This window comes from Taeniopygia guttata, chromosome 4, assembly GCF_048771995.1.
Source record: "Taeniopygia guttata chromosome 4, bTaeGut7.mat, whole genome shotgun sequence".
In the NCBI taxonomy this organism is placed as follows: domain Eukaryota; kingdom Metazoa; phylum Chordata; class Aves; order Passeriformes; family Estrildidae; genus Taeniopygia; species Taeniopygia guttata.
Genome location: NC_133028.1, coordinates 54,166,647 through 54,194,340, shown reverse-complemented (window position 1 = coordinate 54,194,340; position 27,694 = coordinate 54,166,647).

The window sequence follows — 27,694 nt, the reverse complement described above, 5'->3', positions numbered from 1 at the left end:
AAGACTGTATCCTGATAAACTGTCTGTAACTACAAGGTAGTTTTTCACCTGGAAATGTCCAAATACCTGCTCCTGCATCCATGGAGTTTTTTGTCCCTATTGCACTGGTTTCATATGTGTTTGACAATGGATTGCTTTCACCATCTCTTACAGGCAAGTCCTTTGGTTTGAATTTATCAAGTCACAGCTAAGGGCTGACTGTCACAAATCAGCCTTCTTCAACTGAAGGACTACAGATTGAAACACATACCTTCATTTTCTTACTAGCCTGATGATGTTAGCAAAAAGTGGGAAAATTGCGAAATAAAAGATGGGAAACAGCAATATCAGACATATTTAATGGACAGTTTGCTACTTTATTTACGGTACAGAAGTTGTGGAAAATGGCTGGTTAATAGCAGGATTTTGCTAGGAAGGCCTTAACATAATGGATTTAAAAACTAGCAGCACTGTTGAGCAGTAGAACTGCAATAAAGTAGGCAAGCAGGAAGGTCACACAGGGCTATGCCGAGTGATGGAGTGACCAGTACTGAAATGTTGCATATGATAGGATGCACAGTACTTATAACTAGGAAATGCCAAATCTGATGTTATAAAATGAGGTGGCTGTTCAAAGAAGAGATAGTAAATAGGACTGTGCATTCTCTGTGATAACTTCTCCTGAGCTGATAATTTGTGTTCCACCAGAACAATTCAGTTTCACTCGGAACTTGAAAAACTCAAAAAGTTCCTGCAGTTTAAGTACTGTCAAAAATTAAATATTGAACAGAACAAACTGAGGCTGTGGTCATAACTAGAAAACCCTTTTTAATAATGAGGGATGCCCATCAGGACTGTATATCTCAATTGTATTAATGTGGGGACAGTGCTATGTAAAAAAAGGGGTTTCATACGTTTTTATGGTTTGATTTTTGAGTGGATTTGCTTACACAATCCAGTGAAACTTTATTGTCTAAGCTGTGTTTTTTTACTTGCAGAAAATGTTATGGAACAGGAGTCTGGCCCTGATTTTCTGGATCCTTGCACTGCTGGCTCTCTCACATGCATGCTCGCTTCCTTCTCTCCAGTCTCTTCAAGACTCCTTCTGTCATTGTGCACATCTGAATGTCCGAACCAGCCTTCTAAACTCCCCCAGCTCAAAGTATGGCTATTGAAGAGTTTTAATTTACTTAATTTACAGCATAAATATGCTGTGTTGTCCCTGGGGCTTGATGCATCTCTGCAGCAGTTTCTTGACCTTTCTCCCATGGTTGTGGTGAATAGGTCATTTCCTTTGCAGCAACCTTTTGTGTATTTAGCAACACCTCAGCAGTGGCCTAGACATGTATATCCTTGCAGACTTTCCTTATCTATTTAATACGTAATTTTTATTGTCCTCCTCAGCCCCTCTCCTACTGTGTCCACATTCTTTCTAAACTGTGCTGAGTGTTTTTGCTGTGGCCTTGCTGCTGCTGAGGTCAGGAGCTTTCCACCTATCTGGGTACTCTCTTTATGCATCCCCTGGAGTAGCATTTGCCTTATCTGTTCCTGTATTTTGACTTATTTAGAGCTAGTTGGGCATCACCTTATATTACTGATAATGATTTTCTTTTGAATTTTGCATGATTTTAGAAGAGTACTTTGTATTTGTCGCCTAGGTTGTCAGTCATAGCACAGGACAATGCAGGAATAGGAAAGACCTTCCTGGGAGTCTTTTTTATAATCTGACAGTTTGGGTGGAAAATGAAACTGAAGGACTTCGAGTAGTTTTCTCTAGAGAAATATGGACTCTGAACAGTTGTTTTTGAGCATTTCAGGGTTGTCTCAACATTCATCTGAGGCTTGAAAAATTTCCTATATTTTAACTCCTTTCATCCTTGAAAAAAACCCCAATCTTATTAGATGTTTACTCACATTGTGCTTAAATTTACCTTGAAAGGTCATTTGAAGTCATATGTGAAAATGGAATCCACTTTCCTGAATAATTTGTGTGTCTTGTCAGGTTTTATATAGGTAGCTTTGCCATTAGTGCCAGGGCTGATCCAATATTCAATACTTCAAAACAAAAAAGGAGATGAATATTGGATGAAAACTTATTTACTGAATTTTGTTGAAATTTCTGTAATACACTTTATTGCAACCAATAGAATCAACCATCAATCTGCTTAAATCTTCAGTGGAAAACGTGCTTGTAAATAACCAAGTGTAAGAATTAGTCATTATGTGTTAGCAAGTTCTCTTTCTTGTGCCTGGTTTGGTCAGTTTATAAGGCAGTACACAGAAAATTAGCAGTTTTTGGTGACATTAGATCCAAAGAGTTAAAGTCCCTCCAGGGACAGCAGACCTCACAAAGAGCGGGGTTCAGAATACAGCCTTTATAGCCTCTCTCAGTATACTTATATGAGCTTAAAGAATATTTATTTTCTCTAAGCCTAGAAATTACTGAAAGAAAATGAGTAACTGAAGGTCAAAAGCTTTACTTGAAAAATGCATTTTTTCACAGTGTTCTAAGATACTGCTCACAGCTTCATCTATAAAGCAGGAAAATGGAAATCATTATGCAAAGACTTATCCTGGCTGGGAAGAAGCTAGAATTTAAAATACACTGTCTCTCTGTACACGAGTATTCTGCTTCAGAAACACTGTAGAGTGTTTCTGAACACCTGGTGCTTTAAGCCCATGAAGCTCTTGCAGAAAATTGCAGCCCTGTCCTAATTTGGAGAATTCAGTATCCCTACCTGAGGCACATGGAAATTGTATCTGCTGGGGATTGGACTATTGATTTGTTTCTCTGGAGCTCTGCTGTATTCTCCTTGTCACTCAGACAATCCACACTGATGAAACCTGCAGTAACAAAAGGAATGTTTTATGGAAAATACTTATTTTTCACTGTGCTGGGAAACCCCTGATTTTATTTTTTTTTCGTTGTTGTTTAATTGTCTTTGTTCAAGTAACATTCCAGTGATCCTCTGTTGTGTGCTTTGCTGCGGCTTTTTTCTCCAATGTCTTTATTTCTGTAAGTTTGTCTGGGAGAACTGAATATTTAGATAAAAAGGTAGCATCGAACTGAACCACTACTACATAGTCCTTCCAGAATAATCTGTGAGGGTGTACTTTTATCAAAGTACAAAGGAAAGAACATTTGACTATGAATTTAGTATTGATATCCTGGGAGAGATAAGAAAAAACAGTGCTTTTAATGGAATGCCTAATTTCACAAATTACTTTTCATATTAGTAACTGACTTGAAATGAAGAAACATTAATTATATGAAACCAAAAATCATGGATAGTTTCAAGGTAGAAGAGTCTCAGTGGAATGTTAAGTCTTGGAACTATTTCTTACATGAAGCCCTAAAAATGTTGAATTTTGTTCATAAAACAATTTAACAATGAATCCTCCATATAAGTTCTCCAAACACCAGTGAGAACAATAACTTGTTTCCATAACAGAAAATAAGGGCATTTATATAGTTCAAATAGGTTAGGAAAGCTCTGATTTTTGGTTTTATTTTCACATGCACCAGTGTTAAGGAGGGAAGCCTCCTTAACACGCTCCACGCTCTGGCAGAAATAGTTTTTTCAGCTTTCTCCCCCTTAATGTGAAGTTTTCTGGATATGAAAAGCTTAGAGATTTTTTTTTTAATGCACATTTTTGTTAAAAATTTCCTCTCTTCAACCATAGTAGAAAAATGCAGTAAAGTTTTAGAGTATGATTCTGTGATAATATATGCTTTGGGAAAAAAAAAAAAAAGAAAAAAAAAGATTTTAAAAGGTTTTGAAATGTTGAACTAATAGTGTAAAATTCCCTACTATTGCCATCACAGATGAGAAGGAAGAAAGTTTCATCCATTTAATTAGGTTTCTGAAAGAGGGCAAGGATCTGAATGTAGCTTCTGTCTCCATAATCTCCTTAAAGAGTTTAATTTAGGAGCCTGGCATATTTGAGACAGGATAATTTGGAAGAGTAGGAATAAGGAATAGTACAGGTAAGCCCCTCAAATGTCTCCATGTGAGATCATAGTGTTTCACTGTGTAAAACAAGGCAGACTCAGCTGATCCTTCCCTTGTCATTGTCAGCCAGTGTCTAAATAAAGTACAGTCAAAAAAAAAGCATCACCTCGGAAGGGACTTGAGAAGCACCACAAGTCCCTGCCAGAGCTCCTAGCCTTTCCAGGATACATAGACATGAATTAAATTTCTTCCAGTTCCAAATAAACTTCTGGGGTTTGAGGTCTATCTTTGTCACCTACTACAAAATGGAAGGTACTTGTTTTACTCCTTTGTAAGGGTGCAGCAGTAGTTGTTGAGTACCTGTGACCCAGGCTTCACTTCTTCCACCAAATATGTGCATTTCTTTTTACCAGGAATGGTGCTATTTAGCTATTCACATCTGTGTTGCCTAATTGTGGTTATTTTATGGGCCTAACACAGTGGTAGAAAGCATAGAGCTTCAAAGAGTGATGTTTAACAAGTCAGCAGAAAGCTGCAGATTTTCTTTTCATAATTCATGATGGGCTTGACCTGTGCCTGGCTTATTGTGTAGGAGCTTGAGGCTTTTCAGGTACACTGAACAAACTTGGGGCTGACTGTACAAGAGGCAAGTATCTGCCATCTGCCTTTGCAGCTAAGGAGTCACAGCACTCTGACTACTGAAGGATGTGTATTAACCTCTTCCAGCCCCCTCATTTCTCTAAAGTATGGCATGTGTTTAATTTCAATTAGGACATGTACAGCTTTGTTGCTGTATTTGTTTGAAGGGCCAGACTTTTAAGCATTCTGAGATGTTAAGGATGCATCAGTTTATCCTATTATTATAAGACCCTTTGTGAGAGGTTCTTGTCTCTGTTGCTTGGCTCCCAAATTTACCTTGGCTTGTGGTACCAAGGTCAGGAAGGAAAGTTCTGAACTTGTTGAGTGTCACTACTTTTTGATTTTCTTCCTCTTTCTGTAGCAGATTTCTGCCAAAACTAAACAGTCAACATGTACATTGATGTGTATGGGAATTCATGGTCAAGCAGGACACAGCTCTCACTGAATTCCTTCCATCCATTTTTACTCATGCTACTTTGCTTGAGCTGTTTTGGCTCTTATTTAACCACGGTATACTTGTGACAATGATTGTTCTCAGGCTTTGCACCTTGTTAGTTTGTCACTTGGACAGGTAATTTATCTTCAGTGCATCCAGGAATATAATGGATTGCTTATGCCCTGCTGCATTGTCCCTCCAGCAGATATCCAGGTGGCTGAAGTACCCCAGGAGGACCAGGGCTGGTGGACATGAGGCTGCTCCTCTCTCTCTAAAGGATTCATCTGCTCAGTCTTCCTGAGTGGTGGCCTGAAGCAGCTCCTCACTACAATGTCACCTGTCCCTGCCCTCCCTTTAGTCCTGGCCCACAAGATCTTAGTCAGCCCCTATTCCATTGCCAGGTGGAATTCCATGCCCTTCAGCTGGTCATTGACACAGAGGACAACACGTCCTCCTTGTCTCCTCTGCCTGTCCTTCCTAAAAAGCCCATAATCTTTGATTCTAACACTCCAGGCATAGGAGGCATCCCACCATGTCTGCATGATGCCATAATCCTGCAGGTGTGCACACATCTCTGACCCTTCACGTTTATTCCCCATGCTAAATATGTTCTCATAGAGACATGTAAGTTGGGACTTGATGAGGCTGACTCACTGGCTGGAGTTGCTGAAATCCCAAAGTGCTGTGCTTCAAGTGCTCTCCTGCTGACCTGTAATCCGTCTTCATGCTCTGGGCATCTTTCACTGTCACAGGCATCACACTTGTAGGAGTGGGATGGGATGAAGTTCAGCTTCCTCAGCAGCTGTAGTTTAAAAGCCTCCTCACCATGTGGGCAAGCCTATGAAAAAAGATGCTCTTTCCCTTCTCTAACACATGGGGACCTCACCAGCCCCTAACAGGCCAGCTTTCTCCAAGCAAGTCCCATGGCTGAGCCCCCAGCTGTGGCATCTGTCCTATATCCATTTGTTATTTGCTAGATTTGACTGGCCCTTTCAAGCCCCTTCCCAATGATTGGGAGGATTGATAAAAAAGCCTCTGCTGCGATGCAGAGTCCCTCACCACCACTCTATAATCCTCCAGTTTCTTGGAGACCTCCCTGATACGAGCCCCAGTAAGCAGCACAACTCCCAGGAGTGCATTGGGTCTGCAAATGGGTGCTGATGGACCTCTCAGATAGTACTTGTTGCATATAGATACATTTAAATCATACATAATATGCAAGACCTTTTCCAGTAGATTATACTAGCAGGCTGTGTACAAACTATTACTCTAGTCCTTTTCTCTGGATATGATTTGATGGAAGCATCACTGATTTGGGAACTAAAAGCCCTAGGGTCACTCTTCCGCCACTGGCTGGAGCACTTACCTTTAGCAAAGCACTTCTTCACTCTATCACCAGGTTTGTTTGGCTGGTCAGCTTTCTGGAACATAAATGAGTAACTTCTGTAAGGCTTGTCTCTCTTTTTTTTTGCACCTGTGCTTTTTTCTAGTATTGACTTAACAACCCTCTCAATTTGTAGATTGTTGGAATTTTTCCAGTGCAGGTGTGGACTCCAGTTGAGTAAATTTCAGCCTTCTGACAATGGGCTTTCTTTTCTTCATTACCTCTGCTGCCATAATTAAATGGTTTTGCTTGGTAGAAATGAAAATCCCCAAAATGTTTGCCTAGTTCACAGCACCAGCAATGCTGGATTCAGCTTGCTCCTTTATGTGCAGTGCTGAGAACTGTCTTAGGAGTGCATGAAAACAGAAAATGTGTTCCAGTGCCAATATGCTCTTCCCCTTTCAGACTGGAAAAATGCTTTCTCACAGAGACTAATGAAGAAGATTTTGGTTGTATGTTTATCTCCTCCTGTAAAAACAGCTGCAGGAGTTGCATGCCATTAGGTGTAAAACATTTTGCAAACACTTCTAATCCCTTCCAAAAAATTTTGCTAGTGCTGTTAACAGAGCAGAGCATAGGAAGGGAATTAATTTGTGGTTGTGTCTGATTGTTGCTATTTATTTCCACATCCAGATGTGCTCAGTCTGGGGAAAGTATTTCTTGCTGCTGTGGCTCTCCCAGCTGGAAGGGAGCTGGAGAAAACATGGCAGTGCTTTGAACTTCTCCACATGTTCGAGCTGATTCAGCCCTTTAAGTGTTCCTTGAAGCTTCTGTCAGCCTGAGTTGATTAGAAGATCAACTGGGCATTTCCATGTCAAAAGTCTACTGATGTTGCCTACCCCTAGGAAATGGTTGTCGTGCTCAGTTTCACCATCTTTGCATAAAAAATATTTTATCAGTTTTGTACATTGTGGTCTGTTTTTTTGGGCATCTGAACTTAATCTAGGGTGGTGAGTGGGTGGTATAATTTAGATTTATATAAAAAAAAGATGTTTTGAGGACTTTTCTGAGTGAAGTGGCAACACCAATGTTTGCAGTAACTGAGACACTCCTTTTTGTCCTCTGCTTGCTTTGACACAGCCAAATTACCTGAGCATTCCCTCTGTGGTCACCAGCCAGATCCAGGATACACAGTGCAGGAACACTTCGCTGCTCCTGGGTAGGTATGCTTTGACTTTTACACTCAGCTCTTCAGTGTCTGGACAATTGTAATTCTGTGTTTATTTGTGCTGAGAATCAAAGTATTTTCTTGCCTTTTAGGTTTATATTTTATTAAGAGAAAAATCAAAAGGAAAGAATTTGTTTTGGGGTAGTTTGAAAAGACTGTTTCTGGGCCTGAGCTATTGTGTTGGCATTGAGCCGTAGTCCTTAAAGCTCCTGCTGTTTCCTAAACCCTGACTTATGGGTTAACTGCAGTCCTCAGTGCTTGCCACAGTGGCAAACATGGGCTGTGGTGCTCTCAGAAGTCCTAGAGAACAGAAATTAGCTGTAATAGTACCTTGTACAGCAAAGGTGGTGTCACAAAAGAGCCTTATCAGAGTTGCACTAAGAAGTTTAAAGTTGCACTGTTTAGATTTTGAGTGCTTAACTCAAAAGCGTGTTCGTGTGTTATTTCCTTAGCTTTATTATGATTATTTATAGCACTATAAAATACAAAAATTCCACAGGGCAATGATGAATGCTGGGTGAAAAGCACAAGATGTTGCTGAATTTCTGTAAGACTCAACCAAATATGCTACTTCACAGGATCTTTTTGCCTGTGACATCAATTAAAATTTCTTATCTTCAGAACTACGACTGCAAAATTGTGATGTCCAGTTCTACAGCCTCGCTGCTCAGTCAGAAAGTTGTTCAAATCTGATTTGCTTATTTATTTTCAAAAGAAACAAATGTGGGATTTGTAATAAAATGTTTCCAACTTTTAGAAACAATGGAACAGTTTGTTTTTTTTTTTCTCTGGAGGCTCATTCCCAAGAAAAAAAAACGCAAAAAATTCTCAGCCTGGGGTAGACACCTAGTAAAGGAAATTGCTGGCCAGCCAGTTAATTTGGCAATGCTGTAAGTAACTGAAAAAAAAGTCTTACCATGAGATATGTCAGACCACTGCAAACATTGGTGTTTGCACTGCCAGCTCCTTCTATATTATCCAGCATTCTGTTCATGCTGCTCTGACCTTTTTTTTATTAATGATCCAGATCTTTCCCTTTCCCACTGGCAGTGGCTTTGATTTTGGTCTTAGAGAGTGGAAGGTACTTTGAAAAGCATTCACTTGCCCCTGACAAACATCCCCACCAAAAAAATCCCAAATGTAAGGCTAAATCATGATGTAAACAGAACCAGTTGGTACCGTGCTGTTTTACTTTTGTTCAGATGTGATAAGCATATGGAAATGATTATATAACCAGAGACCATTGCCAAAATGTGTTGATAAAAGCCTCACTCTGCTTTCAGAAACAGAACAAATGCTTCCCCATGTCTTTGCAGGCAGAGACTTAGGGCTAGTTGTGGAGCAAATGTTTGCAAAACCAATTCTTCAGCTGTGCTTCCAATTCCTTTCAGAATGAGCAATAAAAATAAACACTTTTTTTTCCCATGAATGCTGTTTTCTTCTAATGAAACTGTTTTCTATATTAGTGCCCCATTAATATCGAATAGTGTTTTATAATTTCATGTTCTTTCAAAGGGAATTGCGTTTTTATGAGTAATAAGAATATTTTAACTTATGTTCTGAAGATTTTTTTTCATATTCTTAAGGAGAGTTTGGGGATTTTTCCTCTCCCTGCCTGTGTTGGAAGATGATGTGACATTTAGAGACTTGCTCTCCCTAAGTGGAAAAAACAACTGATTTGGAGTGGTTGAGGGGATCTAACTCCTTTTCCTACTTACAAACCTTTTCCCTTTCCTTATCATTTGTTTTCCCTCATTGGTAACATGGACTGGACTGAGTTTTGTTACCTGTTTTGAGGACTGCTAAGAAGAGACAATATGCAAGAGAGTTTGCTGCATCTTCCTTTGAAGTATTTTTTTTCCCTTTTTACATTATCAGATGTAACTAGATTTGATTTAGTACAGAGCTTCATTTATGCCTTGAATAATGCTCTTCATTGTTGAAATTCATATTTGGAGATTACTTCAACACTTCCAGATCAAGATAAATAGTTTTCCTGAGCCTATATTAGCAGCTTGGGTTATTTAACAGTCACTTAATCAGATAATGCAGATATAAGCCCAGAGACTGAGATAGGAAGCACATGAAGTAAAAGCACACTTTTCAATTAATCTAATCTCTTGTACAAAGTACTGGTGGAGTTCCTCTGAGAGTGGGTGTACTTGGCAGACTCTTCTGCTGAGTCTCTGTTGAATGATGTATTTGTTGGCACAGTAAGCAGTGGTACCATGCCTCTGACAATACCACACAGGCACCACCTCAGAGGTCACACACGGTCACTTTGCATCCAACAGTTTTGGTGCATCCAATATTTTCATGGGAAGCTGCAATGGCAGAGATCCAGTGACCTGCTTTTGTGAGATGTTTGCTGCCAGAAGCCCAGGCAGAGGTTCAGAGAAGCTGATTCCTTAGAGCAGAAGGATAGGTGGCACACAGGTACAGGCTTCAGCAAACTGCATTGTTGTGTTTAGGAGTACAGAGGGCTAGTCCTGATAAGCTTCTGTGGCTCAGGGCAGAGAGGTTGGGAACTTGTAGGTCAGACAGCAGAGCAGCAGAGAGGAGAATGTGGAGGTAGAATGTGGCTGTGGGATGTTTGTGATGGGCTCAGAGGTCATTTAAAGGTAGCACTATCCAAGACTAGGGAAGGGAAACTGTCATTTTGGTACAGAGAAGACTGAGGAAAAGAATTAAGCTCTGTTAGCGATTGAAGGTACAGATAAGATCAATGTTGCTATCATGTTTTAGCTAATATTTTTCATTTAAAAGAGTCCTGAGCACAGACTGAGGTTTTTATAGTGTTGGTAGGAAAACCTGGCCTTTGTGTCTGCTCTAACTTCTGACTGGGTTCAAACAGATGGTCTTTGTATTCCCAAGATGTTCTGTACTCTGAGATACAGCTTCATGCAGAGCCTATATACAGCCTATGCTCTTCTTCCCAGGAATAATGTTTTGAGGTGAGCTATTCCTCTGCTTCTCACGCTCAACCTTCTTTTGTGAGACTTGTTTCATAGTGTGGATATTCCCACCAGTAGAGAGAACCTACTTGCTTGTAAAGGCTTCAATATATCTGTAGGAATGGGGAGGAATAAGCAGAAACAGTTACACTTGTAGTTGCCCACTGAGATCAGTATTAAGGGGATGAACACATTTTTCCCCAAGGGATTTGAAATAATACCCCTTTTCAAAGGCAGCTGGTTTTACTTGGCTCCACCAGTTGCTTTGGATCAGATCCCTGAGATATGCAAAGCAATGACTTGATAGCTGTTTTGGGCCAGGGGCTTTTTGTTTTTTCAAAGGATTGTTCTCACAGGGTCTCCCATCCACCAAGGGGATCACTCAGCATGACTGTGTTTCTGCCACTGCCCTTCATTTCTGGTCTCCTGTGTGTTGTCTGTATGGGTAAACCCTGTGGACAGGTGTGCTCTGGGGAGCCTGGACATAGCATTTAGCTGGGCTGAGGCTTCTGTGCCATGCAGGGCTCCTCTTGCATGAGCCTGTCACCAGCTTTTCTCTGTCAAGCCAGGCTTCCTTCACTGGCATCGGTAGAGATTTTTAAACTCAAGACATATTACAAGGAAACAAAGTGCTGGATAAGAACAGTGTTAGGCCACAGCATATTAGGGAGCATGGATTTGACAAACAAATTCTATTCCAGGCAGGGAATCCTTTTGAGCAACTACCAAGCCTTTTCACCTGTGGTATACATTTTGAATTCCAACACCAAAAACTCCTTTGCTAAAGTGTAGAGAAAGTTTTGTTCTGTTGGCTGTATATTCTTTCATGCTACCAAAGTAGAAACTATATGAATGAGCAGGGTTTAGGAAGCTATTTATTGCCTTCAGCCAGCTTATAAGCTCCTCTGAGCAATGTGGTGACAAGCAGTGGCAGCTAGAAATCCCAAGCCATGAATCATCTGAAGATTTGCTCTCCACTGCAAGCAGCATCTGCTCCTAAGTTGATGAAATTTGAGGTGGAATACCTGGAAAAGGGGTGTCTTGGGGTTCATCAGCAATCTTCTTAATTTTTTCCTTGCATGTCACTCCGTGGGATAGGCATGCCTTTGCAGGACCAGGTTAATTTTAAAAAAACAAAAAGTAAAAAAGGGAAGAGAAGAAAGTGGATCTCATCCTTAGGCTGCAGGAACTAGTGTAGAAAAGAAGAGTGTAACATTAAATGCCTGAAGTGAAAACAGATTTTGGTGATGGCAGCAGCGTGTCCTCAGGTGTGAGGGTAATTGAGAATGGCCGCATGTGACGTGCACAGGGGTCTCACACAGTTCTTCCCTTTGCAAACTCTGTGTCATAGGAGTAGTCTGTACTCATGTGAATAATCTCTTTGCTGCAGCAGAATCTCTCCTGCCAGCAGGAGTGGCTGCCTGCCTGGCTCAGGCCCTTCACTTGGTGAGTGTGCCCTTAGCTCCATTCAGGAGCGCAAGCAGGGTGGTGGCTTAGGGAACTCCACACTCACCCTTGTTGCCCCAGACTGCTTTGCAGACCTGATCCTACTTTGCAGGATAGCAGGGCTCTACTGCCTCTGCTGGGTTGGAGAAATACACATAAAAACCTTCTTCCCCTTCCTGGAGAGCAAACCAACAGAAGCAGAGAAATACAGGAGATATTTGTCCTCTTCCTGCTGTCCAAAAAAAGAAGAGGGGGCCACCAAGGAAAAGCACCTGCAGGAGCATGGTGAGTGAGTAGGCTGCTGATGTGGCTTTCCAAACTGCAATATTCCTTCATCCATTAGGAAATACAGGTGACTCTAGGGAAGAGGCTAAGGAAGGGAAAACTGTTGCATGAAGACTAGCTGCAATCCTTTGTGCTGCTTACAAGAGGAGCTCAAAAATATTTATATGTAGTGATGCTGAAGTACACTGATATTTAATTGAGAAGAGAGGAAGATTTTCTTTTTCAGTTTCATGGCTTTGAGCTATTCTTTCCTTGTCTGTTAAAAAGAGAATTTGTCTTTGTGTTGGACAAAGGACAGAACTGTAAGTAAAGCTTGGAGAAGAGATCCTTTGTCAATGTGAGTTTTGGTTTTTTGTGCAAAAGGTATTTCAAGTGTTTTGCCTGAAAGATTGAAATCAGTTCTGCAGCTAACAGTTATTTTTGCAGAGCCCCTTGTTTAGCGTTCACAGAATTGATCTTTTTGTATGCCAGACATCTCTAATAGTGTTTTAGCCTCCAGTGGCATTTTTCTTGGAAATTCTTTCTTTGAATAATAAGACAAAACACAATTGTCATTGTTGCCTTCACACTGTGTGCAGCAATGCCTTGATTTCAGTCTTTTGATGTCATTTCAAACAGAATTGTTATGCATAAGACTGATTTCTGAGTCATAAATAGACATAACTAGTTGAAAATACAAATCACCACCTCATTAGCTGGCATCGGATAATAAATGCTTGCCTTATTAGTATATTTTATTTCAGCTGACGTATTTATCAAACTATGTACAAATTCACATAAGTCTGTAAAATCAGCTCATATTTCTCCACAAACCTACTATAAGCACCTACTAATAGGTTTTAAATTAAGATCCACTGCATCATACAGTGCTTGAAAATTAAATCACGTTTTCATGAAAAGATCCCATACCTAAGAAGAAGAAAACATCAATTATGGGGGTAGAAATGAGTGCTTAAATGAGATCTAAGGCTGGAAACCACTTAAGAGGGACTCCATTTTGTGTTGTCCTTACAAGGCTATCATGCATTCCTGCTGTGAGGGGGAAGGCAAAGGAATAATACATTCTCTCTGTCTGAACAGCACTTGTTGGACTGTGAACAGTTTTTCACTAAGCCCCTGCTGGTAAGAGTGCTCCAGAGTAAGGCTGGCAGTAGGAAGGTTTCATTTTAGGTTTTTATACCCTTCATCTTTGCTGGGTGGCAGTGAGTAGTTTGAATTCTGATGGTTGACATAGGTTTGTGGCATCTCCCTGACACACAAGAACAGATGACCTAGGTTTATGAAGCAAGAACATGGCATCCCACACGTCCTGGCCTCCATGTGCATGTGTAGATAAGTTTTTCATGGCACATTGGATAAGTGTTCTTTGAGGCAGCACGTGTGGATTTTTGCAAAATGAGGCAGTGAGCCCACCTATGTAACGTGTGTATTGAGTCGTGTGGAATTAATAGGTTTATTTTACAGTGTGGTCTTTTTCTGATGCCATTGTCTTGAAAGATTTTTTCAGTCTCTATCTCATCTTGAAGAACAAAGGTGATAGATCAAAGCCTGCATGAGTTAAGTTGAAACCTAATACTATGTGCTTTTCAAAAAAAAATATTTTTTTGTGAGTTAAGGTGGTGAGAATTAAAGAAATAGCTGCAGGTTAGGCTTCAGGAGCTCTAGGAGGTAAGGGTCTCCACTCCTACATAAAAAGAATGTAAATGATCCAGGTTCTCTATTACTTATGTCTGCAAACCAGCCACTAAAACCAAGAGAGTTGTAGATGCTGTCTCCAAAACCATGATTGCTCACTGGGACCATTAAGTCTAAGCAGCCAAATTTGAAACACTCTATAGCTGTGGTCAAAAATATGACAGTAACTCTGAGCTGTCGGCTTTATTAATTGTATGACAGCTTTAGGATTATTGTAGCACAAGTAGAAGAGAACTAGGCCCAAGAGACCTAATTAATGAAGTGCTTTGTTGCTTGGCAAAAAAAAAAAATAATTATTACACCTATGTAAAGATAGATATAACAGTTTGTCATGTGATGATCCAGAAAAGTAGCCCTGCTGCTAATTAAGAAATTTAAAATGTAAAGACTTGTTAGGCTAAAATCCATGCAGTCTAAGTTTAAGGATTGTTGTAGTACTAAATGCCTTTATTAGAAATTTGCAGTTAGGTTATTGCAGTGTGACTATATGACAGTACAACAGAGCCACAGAAGTAACCATGGTGTGGTTAGTTCCTAGGAGGGATGATGTGGTTCCAAGGTATGTGCAGTGTGTGAGTCGGACTAGGTCATAAAGATGGCAAAGTAAAAGGAAAAGCTGCTGGCACTTGTCTCCTAAATACAGGCATTGACTTGGGGCACAGAAGGGAAGGTGAAACCCGTGGTTGTGCTGAGTAGGATGTCAATGTGGTGAAGGCAGGAGCAGAGCCCTTCTGGGGCTCATCTAATTACTGTAGAGTACTGCAGCACTTTAAAGCCTCTCTGTGTTTTGGGGGCTTCTTCTCTGGGCACATTTTGCCTGGCTTTCTTGCATTTTTTTTCCCCCTTTCAGATTATTTGCTTACCTCTTGTTCCTTCTCCAGTTTCTCACGAGTGCTCTTGGCCAATGAGGTGTGTTTTCATATCATGTTTTGAATCACAGCGGGGCAAGAGGTGGTTGACATTTTGTTTATACCAGCGCTATTTTGTTACCCCTTTTTTTTTTTTGCTTAAGTCTCTTTTACAACCACATAAATTTACTGCCTCCTCCTTGTTGCTATTTTCGTATTTATTGAATTCCCTTCTCCACCCCATTTCTTTCCCTGTGGCTCTCCATTTTCCATTGTCTTAGTTCTTTATTTCCCCCCTAAGATCCCGAAACAGCTCTTGGAAGACAAAGCATTCAATCTTATTTTCCATCTCCAGCTATCACTTTATTAATAACCCATATTTATTTAGCATCCAGAGTCTGCCAAACACACACATACAGGCACACAGAGCCAGTCACCAGTGTTTGCTGTCAGGATAATGTCTTCCCAGAGGCTTACCTCCCTCTGCCAAGCCTAGCTAAATGCCTCTTTGTGGAAAGGAAAGAAAGGCTGCTCATGTTGAATGATGTTTCTGCTCCAGCATCTTTCTGAAGAAAAATGAACACTGGTCAGGAATACTCATGGGCCCTGCTATTGCTGCAGCAGAGTGTGCTGGCTGGGAGGATCTGTAAAACGAAGAGATGAGCTAGAGCTGGCTGCAGAGCTGTAATCTCAGCATTCAGGGCTCTGGGCAGAGGCAGCAAAATGTCTCAGCGTGTTTCATGGACCTCCCAGGTGCATTAGGAAATGCCTGAGACCCTGACTTCACCAGGACTGTGAGGCTTCTGGGTTGCAGCTGGCTACTCCCTACCGTATGACAGTGAGGGTAGAACAGAGTTTCTCCCAGGCTGCTGCCCATATCTGCACAAAGATCCAGTGGATGAGGAAGCTGGGTGACTGCAGTCATCTCAGAGTGCAGCAGACTATGGAGACCTTGGAGAAATGCCATGGAGAAACCTCACTCATATGCCAACATTTGTGGATGGCTAGGTCCATCCCAGCAACTATTCTGCACTCTAGTGCTGCACTCTATTGATGCAGAATTATGAACAGCAGCTGTAGCAGTTCAGACTTCAGACCCCTTTCTTGGGCTTTTGTTCACATCTAGATCTTGGGGTGAAAATTTGCAACAGCTGACTGTGCCAATTTTCTGTCCCTGTTATCAAGTAAACTAGGCTGAGGTGTACTCCCCAGGCATAAAAGTAAGGCTGAGGGGCATGGCTCGATTCACAGTTTGCTAAATGTTCCTCTCTCACCATATTGGATGGCCTCATCAAACCCACCAACAGATGCTGATAATGCCTTACTTGCATCCTGACACTATTTGGCACAATTCTAACTGGCTGGCCAAATCCATGGCCAAACCATTCCAATAGCTGCACTCTTTAGGTGGTTCTGTGTCTGTGCTAGGGCTCTCTGTTTCCTTTGGTGGCATAGATACTGCTGCTAGTCCTGGCTTCCAGAGCTGTGACTGTGCCAAATCCTGAAGCAAAGCACTCCCCAGCAGGTCTTAGGAGGGTGGAGTTGAGCTTCACAGAGCAAAATCAACCTGACGTGGCATGCTGGCCATGCCTGTGAATAGCATGATGAGCCGTGTCATTCTCAGGGTGCTCCCCATCAGTGAAAAGAGCCCCTTCAGAAAAGAAGTGCAAGCTCTGAAAGAGCTCTTTGAAAAATAGTGCAAAAGAGGTGTCAGGCAGTTGGCTTAATCTGTTACCATGGAATCATTCAGGCTGGAAAAGATCCTTTAGGTCCCTGAATCATACTATAAACCTAACAGTGCCAAGTCCATCACTAAACCACGCCCCCGAGTGTCACATCTACATGTCTTAAATATCTCCAGGGATGGTGACTGAAGATATTTTTCCCAATAGCTAAACAAAACTTTCCCTGGTGCAGCTTGAGGCCATTTCCTCTCATGCTGCTACTTATTAATTGGGAAAAGATACCAACACCCCTTTATAAGGCATGCCTGTTGCATGAATCAGAGAAGTTGCTGCCTGAGTGTTTATGGAACTGCAAAAATAAGGAAAAGCTAATCTCATGTGAGATTTAAATGTCTTCCACTAATCCAACTAGATCCCATTGGCTTCAACAGGCTTTCAATGGTAGGCTGCAAAGCTGGTTGGTTTGTGAAGTTGAATCAGGTTATTTTCCAAATGTCACTGAATACTTGTTCTTAGCTGTCAGTTACTGTTGAGAAATTGGGAAATTGTTGAGAAATTTCAGTCTCACCAAATACTTGGGTTTCTTATTGCCTTTCTTCCCTCTGATTTTTTGAGTGAGACCAGAGTAATGGAGTTTTACTTGTTTATTGTTTTGATTGTAAGTAACTTTCAGAGGGAGACAAAAAAATTAAAGAAGGAGGGAAATCAATGCTAGATTTGCAGCGAGAAGTGCAAGGGAGGCTTCTTCTAAATAACCCTGATGATCCAAAGATCAGGCTGGTCCTATTTTTAAATTAGACCTGTATTTCAGCAGGAATGAACATGAACAGTTTCACTCCATTTGTTACAAAATTCACTAGACATCTGATTCAGGTAGGTTTAAATTCTCTGTCAGGGACCTGGAAACCCAGAGCTGCTGCTGCCTTTCTTGTGGAAACTTATTTTCTCTTGCAAGTACATTTGGTGCCCCCAGAGAGCAATAAGGGTCAAAACAGGAGAGAATAACAAACGAATAAATAAGATACATGAACTGAATATATGTGTTGTGAGCAAGGCACACTTATGCTGGAGCAGTAGGACTTCCAGACAGAGCAGTCTTTGCTCTGAATTCAAAGATAAGCATGGCTCTTCCTTGAATTGTGCTCAAGTCAGTGATGAAACTGAATGGAAAAGCAAGAAGTTAGGTTGGAAGAAACTAGCTCTTTTTTTTAAACCATGGCACACAACAAAGGCTTCTTTGCAGCAATGATACATGTATTTTTCATATGTTCCTGTCTGATACATAGTATGAGAATTTGAAGAAATGATTCACCTTTTTCCTGGTTCTTTTGGCAGTGGAAGGTTCATAACAGCCTGTTTGGACACATTCTGCTTCAGCGATGGGACTTTATTTTCCTAATCATAATCATCATACGATAACCCCAGTGGAAGGAGAGACACCATATCGAACTTATGGGGTAGCATTTGTACTATCAAATGCCTAAAACGCTTTTATCAATCCACAATGAGCTTTCAAGTTCTGTTCTTATTACCAGAGTCCTAGAGCTGTTTACCAAGAGATGAGCCAGAGAGACTTAGCCACTGTGTCATTGAGTTAAGAGGAAAGACTTGCACTGACTTTAGGGGGTGCTTAAGGGGAGAGTAATATGCATCCAGCGTGGGTATAACAACCTATTGTGAGATTCAGGATTATCCAGAGCCCATACTGTGGGTCTCTTCTCGGAAACAAAAATGCTGACTTACTGCATGCGTGTTTGGCAGCTCCAGACCTGCCACTCAAGTGCTGTGCTTAGGGCACGTAATGTGCACTCAGTGTCCTTCAAGCCTTCAGCTTTTAAGGAATTGCTTTTTAATGAACAATGCTGTTTTGTATATGGTTCATGAGAAAAAGTAAGCTATCTTTCAGTGTGGGTATAAATGTTCATTTTCTCTAGTACATTTAAATCCATTTCTGCACTGGGAAGCATTGTGTTGCCAGTACTACAAGGAAATGCAGTTACAGTGAAGTAAAAAAAGTTCACTTAACTTCTGCATTGTATCTTTTTTCTGCTTTTGTCTCTTCATGGCATGTTCGTACAGAAGGAAATAATTAGAAAGTCAATGTAGAGATTTGAAATGAGTCAAACTGCAAAATTTACAAATTAGAAAGTTCTGTACAAACTTTACTGGAGTTACTGACTGAGGTTTTGGAGGATAGTTTCATTACTATAACACTTGAATCCAAATTAGCTGTTTCTCTAATGAAGCTGGTATCACCTGCCAATTTCTATTGTGTTGAGTTTCTCCCCACAGACTGCGTTGTTTTTCTGTCTTCTGAGTTCCTCGAGCCTGTTGCTATGTTAAGTACCTCCAGTAGATCGAGATACTTAATTGAGATTACTCAGGGTGGGGTGGGGGTTTTTTTGAGTTATTGTAGTTATCTCACTCTGTTTTTCTTGTCAGTCACTTGTATAATTTTACTGAGGTGACCTTGACAAGATTTCCAGCTGTGGAACAGCAATTTTAAAAAAGTAATGATCATTCCAGGGCTATTTAAATTCACAGTGTTGCTTTTTGACTTGCAGAGTCTGCATAAGATTGGTGTTAGGAATGTAAAATGTTTTGTGAGACACAAAAAATTCCTGGGTTATAGCCAGTGGGACATTTCTGATTTTCTGGGGATGAACCTAGAACTCATCAAAGATTTATAAGTGTTTCATTTTTTGACAAATCCTCACAAATTAAGCACAAATCCTCACAAAATAAGCACTGTAGAATGGCAAAAACTCTCAGGAAATGTATTTGTGACATCAATAAATTACCACCTATAGAAAGATGACATCAGTATTTTTTTTTTCTTTGGGAAGGAAGTTCTTTTTATGTCTTCTGCACAAAAACATCTAAAGATAGAAACAAGTGATCCTAGATTTTACTGCAAACAATTGCACAAGTGGATCCCTTTAAGGAATGCCAATGAAGACCTTACAACCTCTTCAACTTTTCGGTAACTGGGATAGCTGCATGATCTTCATGATTCCTATATCCTGTTGTGTAAGTGATCTGCTGGGGACCTAGTTCCCAGAACATATGTCCTATAATTCTTAAACCTCAAATCCTATTATGGGATTCATGCAGCTATGATTCCCAGGATCTCTTAACCTGAAACTGTTTGGGTTGTTTGTTTTATTATTCTGGTAGTAATTGGGTTTGGATGGCTTTTATTAGATGTGTTTAATTTTGAAGACAATTCAAATAATGTAACAGACAACAATGAAGAGAAATATGAGATAATAACAATTGACCATCCAAGGTTGATTGAACACACAGTAATTGAACTTTTCCTTAACAAACTGTAATAAATCAATTTATGAACAAATTTACAGTCTGGTAAAAAGAACATTTAAGCTGTTCTGATCTAATTAATGTTTGCTATTTCTTTATGCTGGGATTTGGTCTATTTTTCATCAATCCTTTTTCTGGTCCATTACCAGCTTTTCCAGACTGAGAGGAAAACAGTGTCATGCTGAGCTGGCAGAGCTGTGATTGTGGCTAGTTGAAAGCTTTGCCAGTTGAAATTGTACTGTGGAGATGAAACAGAAAAATTCTGTCAAGGCACAAGTCTGTCACTATCCAAGGAAAAACTAGAAGTTGATGTTGGAGAAATCCCTCTTGGTAAATGGAACAAGTTTGAGGAGTAAGGATTTTCAGCAACAGGATTTATGGAAGGATAAGAAAAGATTCTTCACAGGAAAAACCTCTCAGATCAATGCGTAGGGTTTTTTTTTGTTTTGTTTTGGTTTTTTTTTTGGTTTTTTTTTTGTTTTGTTTTGTTTTGTTTTCTTTTGCAATAGCATTTCTTGGCTCAGACTGGCAGATCTTTTGAGTTCCCGATCTTTACAGACTTAAAACACAAATATGTGCTTGGTCTCTCAGCTTTCTAAGCAGACTGCTGCTACATTAATTTCCATAGAAGAGGTGTTAGCATTGCCTAATGCTCTTAGGGTAAGGGATGCCCAATCACTCTTTTAACAGCTTCTCCCTTGCCCAAAGAAAGGAAAGTAAAGCTGTAGCTCCAGTGCTTTACTCTTTGTGGGAATTGGTAATAGAGACCATTCAGCGCTTTTAAATTGCTTTAAAAAGCAATCAGGAAGTACTAGAACAATTTTCTTCTTTGTCTTCCCACATCTAAAACCTCTTAGAGGGAGCCTTGGAGCTATTGCTTGATGATTTATCTCAGAGCTTTCCCTAAATTAAGAGAATTAGAATTAGAGAGAAGGTTGGTATGGCCTGGTAGAGACTGGTCATTTTGAGAATGACTGTGATTGAGGTAATGAACCCTTTGTGTATTATAAATTCAGCAAGAACAGCATTTTGCCCCTTTAATAGCATTTTTGCTGCTTTGTTTCTCATCTCTGGCCAGAGCGCAAAACAGAAAAAGGACTGTGAAGGTGAATAAAGCTGATTGAAATCAATTTTTCCTAGTTTTGTGAAAACCATAATAAGCTCAGGTTACATTTAATTGGCAGTTTGGACCAAGTTTCTTTAGAACATTTTTAATTCTTCCTAATTAGTGAGTAGTCTTTGGTTGAGTAGATTATCACTGAGGAAGTGCTGTACTTGCTGATTTCCTTTGAGGTGGTGTGATGGTATAACTGATACTTTGTCCCTTCACCAAATACCTGTTTGGAAGGAAGAGGATGAGTTTGATCTTCTAGCAAAGGTAGTGTCCTTGTTTGCTGCATGTTTAGATAAATAAAACATAGTGTATCACTTAGGCAGGGAAAAGAAAGACTCTTCTTTTATGAGATTTAGGAAGATATTTAGGAAGCAAGAGTAAAAAGTAGGAAAAGCCTTGCAAAACAGCTGCACTAAGATGAGATCTGCAAATATAAATACCTCTCCCAGCTGCAGAATTTTTCTTTACAAATCTTTTGTGATAAATGCCTCTATGTGGAGTAGGGCTGTTCACACTTTGGACTCTAGAAGGTATGATTTACAAAATAGACTACCTTAATTTTGGCAGGACTTTGGCAAGACTTTTGGCAAGATCCTTTTATGTATCATGAAAAAAAACCAAGCAAACACCTGTTTATAGAAACCTTTCTGTTTGTGAGATTGTCCTGGGCATCTCTGCAACCTCATCCTGTTTGCCCACCTGCACAAGAAGTAGATTGCTAGAATATGGTTATTAGCCAGAAATTGCAAAAGCAGGCTTTTGTGTTTGATTAGTGGTGTGCACCTGAGCATGAGGCAGCAGAAAATTATAAATTTAAAAGGGTGTATTGGGAATTTGGTATACCTAGAAACTCCCTGTTAATGCATTATGTAAGTAAATTTTTGTTTGGGGGGCTCTTGTTCATTGACGAAAATGTAGAACCTCCTGAAAAAAAAAAAATCTAACCTTTCAAGTTGAGAAAAAGTGCCTTTTGACAACTTAGCTTTTAGACACTGAGCACTGGATTAAATAATCATGGTCTTCATTGTAGGGAGAAATATTTGAGACACATGGAGATTGAAATCTATTGTAGAGATGGAATTTTGCATCTTCTACTACAGTGACAGAGTTTGCTTCCAGAGTCTTAAGTCTATTGCTGGGTGTAGTTCTGCTAAAAACCTCCTTAACAGTATATGTGCTTTTACTTCTGACTCATGAACTAAGTATACAAACTGCCAAAATTTGGGGTTTTTCTGAAATGATGATTAAAATATGGTATCTATTGAAAAAAGGAAATCATAGACCTTTCCCTCACAGTCACAGATTATTTGGGATTTGTTTGTTTTTGTTTTTAGTGTTTTTTGTTTGTTTGTTTGTTTGTTTTTATCTTTGAGGTTTTTGACAGTTTGCTTTGCCTTTAACTAGTAATTCTTACTACTTTCTTTCAGCTGTATGGCCAGCAAGTAGAAAAGCTTTCCTGAGTAGCTTTGCCTTTCTTTTCTGGTATGCTAATATTAGTTGATGAAAACTCAGCTGTGTTTTGGTTTATTATACTTTTAGACCACTGTGGCTTTGTACAGTGAGAATTTTGTTTTTCTGGTCTGGGAACTTTTTTCTTTCCTCTTGCTCATGCCTGAACTCTGATGACACTGGCTTGAAACCTTTTCTGCCTATTTACTTATCGCCTCTGTTTTCTCAGCATAAGCAAAGAGAATTGTTTGTTTCCATATTATGAATCTGGCAGATATTCAGAGGTAGTTCTTTGGTTTTGCTTTGTTTTTTTGATTTTTTAGTTTATGCAGTGTCTAGTTTATAAACACCTGAAAAACCGAAGCCCAGGAAAGCATGGCATACCTGACTTGTTAATGATTCCTTGTTCCCTTTGTTAGTTTACTGTTGTTTTGCTTCTGTTGACAGAAGTCAAGATGTTTTCATCTTCATGCTCCTTTTCATGACAGTGTGATCATATTCCACTGTTCTTGTTTATGGTTCTGTACCTCATGTTTCCATTATGGCTGAAAAAGAGACATGATTTGGCAGTCAGTGCAGCATAATAGTACCTAAGAAAAAAATGCTGAATTCCTTAATCTATCCTGTACCTCCAGCATGACCCTTGGAAAACCAATTATGCCTTTTCTACTTTTAGGAAGCCTCTTGCACAGAGATTTTTTGTAAATTTGTGAACTCCATCTCGGCATATTTATTCGGATTCAGTGATCTCACAGGTCCTTTCAAACCTAAATGATTCTATGACTTAAAAATGTACCCTTGGCAGCATGCAATGGTTGCACAAGTGTTAGAGAACCACAAAAGTGGAAGCAATCCAAATGCAGATAACGCCTTTACTACTTACATTTCAGTTTCTTCTGAGCAAATGAAAACATTTTAAATTATTAACAAATTAATGCATTTTCCATTTTATATATCTTCTGCTCAACACTTCTGGATACAGAAAATTGGGGTAGTTAAACTTTTGGTGTGTTGCTACAAATGTTATTCTGCTTACAATGACAGACTTTGAGGGTGAAATTTTTTGGTGGTTGTTTTTATTATCATTGGCATTTCTTTCTTTCAGTCTTCTGAGCAGCCTCTGGTGTTACTGCATTAGTACTGCTTAGAGTGCACTGAAACAGGAATTCCCACTGCATGGAAAATCTGTTAGTTTGATTTCAAGGACAAAGTTTCTTAGCAGAAGGAAAAATCCCCTTTGAGAACAGAAGACCTGAAATGGTACCTAGAGAAAGTTAAAGATGTTAGTTTCCTTTTTTCCCAAGGATTTGTAGAGCTGTTCAGAGCAGCCTGCCAGGGAGCAGAGCAGCCTTGAGAGACTGATCCTTGCAGTTTCCCAAGAGTACACTGAGATGCACTGCGCATTCTCCTACTAAATATTCTTCCAGCAACAGGGGAAGCCTGATTTAGTTCTTTAAATGTGAAAGATCTTGCAATAGCTGACTCAGTCTTTTTGGAGAAGTCTCTCAAGCTGCAGTGCTAGCAGGGAGCAGACTGTCGGTTTTGAAGAAATTGCCATACTGAATATTTTCTGTAATGCGGGACCATATGAAAGCACGTACTCTAAGTTGTGAAGGTTCTTAGATTTGGAACCCTAATGTGCAGTCAGAGAAAAGGAGGGGTGATTCCTTCTTAACCACAGAGAGTACCATTGCCTCTACATTTTACTCACCAGTCCCTTGCAACTTCTGGTGCCAACCTGGGGGATTTCAGAGGCTGATGTTTGGACTCTAACACTATCTTCATACAAACTGTAATTGCAAAAATGTTGTAGGAGTATGAGGACTGTCTCCTGTTCATCAAGTGCACTGTTTGCAGTGTCATGGAAAAATGTTAGTGAGACAGCGTTGTTTCAGGCTTTTTTGTCCATCTCCCCATTTTTTTAAAGGGTTGAGCCTCTGGTTAAATAAATTTGATTCCTTCTGCAGAAGGAAAGATTGAAGATATGAGAAGCCCCAGCCAAAATGGGTAGTGGGTGACAGTTTCATCCTTCTAGCCTATTGCTTTATGATGTGGCTGTCTTTAATAACGGTCCTTCAGAGACTCATAACCCTTTGTGTGATTTACTGTGATTATCCTGCAAGGCACCTGTGCACAGTATTAATTAAGACCTGAAAAGACAGTGCCCTAAAGCTGAAAAATTCCCTTTGACAAAAGGTAGTACAATGAAAACCAGCAAACCCCCACATGCAGTGATTAGAAAGTTCTTCCAGAGTTGGTTTATGACTTTTTGTCCCAAGAGCTGGAAGGAATACAGCATCTTAAAGATAAACTTAGAGGTTCAATTGCCTGCTTAGATGTACAATCATGCATTTTTGTCCACTTGAATTAAATGTGCCTAAGGGACTGGGTTTATTTTCTGCATTCGTTCAAGCATATGATAGAAATAAACAGCATGGTCCCAAACATAGCTTGCTAGCTATTAATCTACTAAGTACCCTATTAGTACCCGTCACTTTGGATTAGCAGAGAGTTTTTTATGTTCATCATGTACTTAAGTATACTGACTTTTGGGTGGATTAAATCTCTCTTATTCAACTAATTCCCCAAAAGCATCCATCTGGAGAACTTTATGCCTTAGTAGTCTATTTCTCAGCTATAAGTCCAATAAGATGGCTTTATCATCCCAGAGAGTCACTCAGGATGAGGTAATGGGAATAATAATTAGTTTATTCAGTTTTAAGTTTTTTCCTGCTAGAAATTGGCTCATACTAAATCAAAGACAGATATTTCGCTTCTGTCAAGCTTTTAAATTGTTCCATGATTGATTAAATGTCAGGCAACCTAATAATTAGTGTATCTGAGAATCATTTAGAATGTAAACTCCCTGGGTGGGGATTTTTCTTCTTCCTTCTTTCTGTATAATCACCATTTCAAGTCTCACAGTGCATGATTTGAACTCCTTAAGTGCTGTCATAAAAAAAATAATAATGTCTGCACAACTCCCCAAACTAATACCATATTCTCTAGTGATAATCTAATCACTACATCTCTGAGGCACATCAATGTGCTATTTTGGAATGGAGTTTAAAAGGGACAACTTGGAGGTTTATGCCATTATTTTTTCTACCCCTTTAGTCTGTTATGCATACGAATTACCTCTTGCCAGGGCTCTGAGGTCATTGATTGCGCCATGTTACTTTCACCAACATATTTTAGTTATCAAGGTCAATAATTGTTTTAACTGAGAGGAGCGGAACGTAGATAGCAGACAAAAAATTAATACTGCAGACTCTATGGCACTGTCAAACAATTTCTTCCTCACAGAGAAAGCTGGAGCAACAGACCTGCAGGTTCACTCCCTGCTTTCACACAAACAACAGAGGCAAAAGTGGACTGTGCAAGCGAGGACAAGACAGCTGCTGTGCCATGCAGCAATCTGTAAAAGGAAAAGGGGGAATTTCATGGCATGTTTATTTAGCTCTTGGTCTCTCTGCTGTGTCTGAAGCTGTTGGAATGTATTTTGATAGTGCTTCTGTTAGTGGTCTCAGTAAGAAATATCCACCAATCGATTTTCTTTGATCGGCATCAAAGAGCCATTTCATAACGTTTTCTCACAAAAACCTCTGTAATTCTGGGGAACCAGAATCTCCACAGAAAAATTCAGTTTTACTGGAAAGTGTTGATTTCTTAAGTTTGAAGTTTCTGGCAGTCACTGAAATGTTGGTGAATCATTGAGGATTTGGGCCTTTGACAAAGGATACTTTTCTGAACAAAAATCAATACCAGGAAGAATTTGTGGACACCTTCCTCCCTGTCCAATATTATTTTAATTGCTCAGTAGAAATCCTGGTGTTTGTTTTGTGATTGGAATTAGACGGAACCGGAAAATCCATTTTACTAATCAATTTCAAGTTCCTAGGGAGCTTCTACTTCACTGAAATTTTGTTGAGTTTTAGGCTTTGAGTCAATGAAATAGAAACAGTATTTTGTGTAAAATAGTTTCCAGAAAATCAGCAGCCATGATTTTTGACCAGTTGAAGATATATTACAAGATCCTGTGGTGGGATGAGAGACTTGTCCTGCACAGGGTGCTGGGTCTGTGTTCTTCTCTGATGTGTTGAAGTCTGAAATACACTCTCTGTTGGCACTTTGCAGACCCCGTGTAATTCCAGTAAAGCAAGGTTCCTTCACTGTGAGTCCTCTGGCCAACAAAAAACCCCACGCTTCTGACAGACTAACATGATTGCATTTTCCAAATTAGTTGTAACACCTAATCTAATTTAATTAAGGGATTAAATTTTGTCAGTCACTTGAAGGCTTAGGAAACTGAATAGTAACAATAATAAAAAAAAAACTTGGCATTTTCAGATTTCCTTCACAATATCCTCATGGACTTTTTTGTTGTTGCTATTTACATGCTTGCTATGTCTACATCAATGGTATGCTTTGGGTTGCAATCTTGAGGGTGTTCCAAATTTCTGTGTATCAATCAAGCCTTTTCTCTCCTACCTGATGTATACAATTTTCTATCATTTACCCATTCTAGTCAAGATACTGTATAAATATGCAAATGCTGCATTTTGGGGAAAACTTGGTATATGTGTCTCCTCAACCTCCAGCAAAATAAGTTTTTAGCCAATCTGAAAGCTAATTACATGCTCTAAAACATGGCAAGTACAATGTATTCCTCCCTAGGCAGCCTAAATTTCTGCCATGTTGCTGAATTTTTTGTTAGGGTAGTACATGGTTTCTTAGTTGCTTAGCACAAATGTTCAATTTACTATATAGTTTTTACAAGGTAGAATAATGCATTAGAACATTAGACCATCCTTTCTCAGACTTGTGTGCCACATGCTTTTCATGTCCTGTCACTGCTTATATCCCATTGTTCTTTCTGTGTGCTGTTTTTACAGGTTACTTGGAAATTGTGAACTTGTGGTAGAGACCAAGGCTGGGGTTTTCAAATTTACTTAAGGACAGAAACAGCCCCGTGAATGGTGGGCTGGATCAGAGATCCAGATGTGTCTGTCTCTAATGCTTTCTTTCCTCTATAGTTTACAAGGTGCATGCATACGGCTCTACTCTCTCATTTATTTGTGGAATGTCTAGCACCAAATATAGACTATGGAGAAGACAAGACTTTTGAATGGGGCAGTTTGTTCAGCTCATCTTGTGGTTTCAGGACTTCCAGTCTGAATGTACAAATATCTAGGTGCCTTTCCTTGTGAGTTCTTTGTAATGATTCATTCTTCTTATCTGGTATAAGCTTTAGCTTGTATTTCAAGATCAGTTCTGAATATGCATCAGGAGTGATGTCCAATGAGGGGTTTAAGTGCCTTAAAAGTCTGCCTGGCAT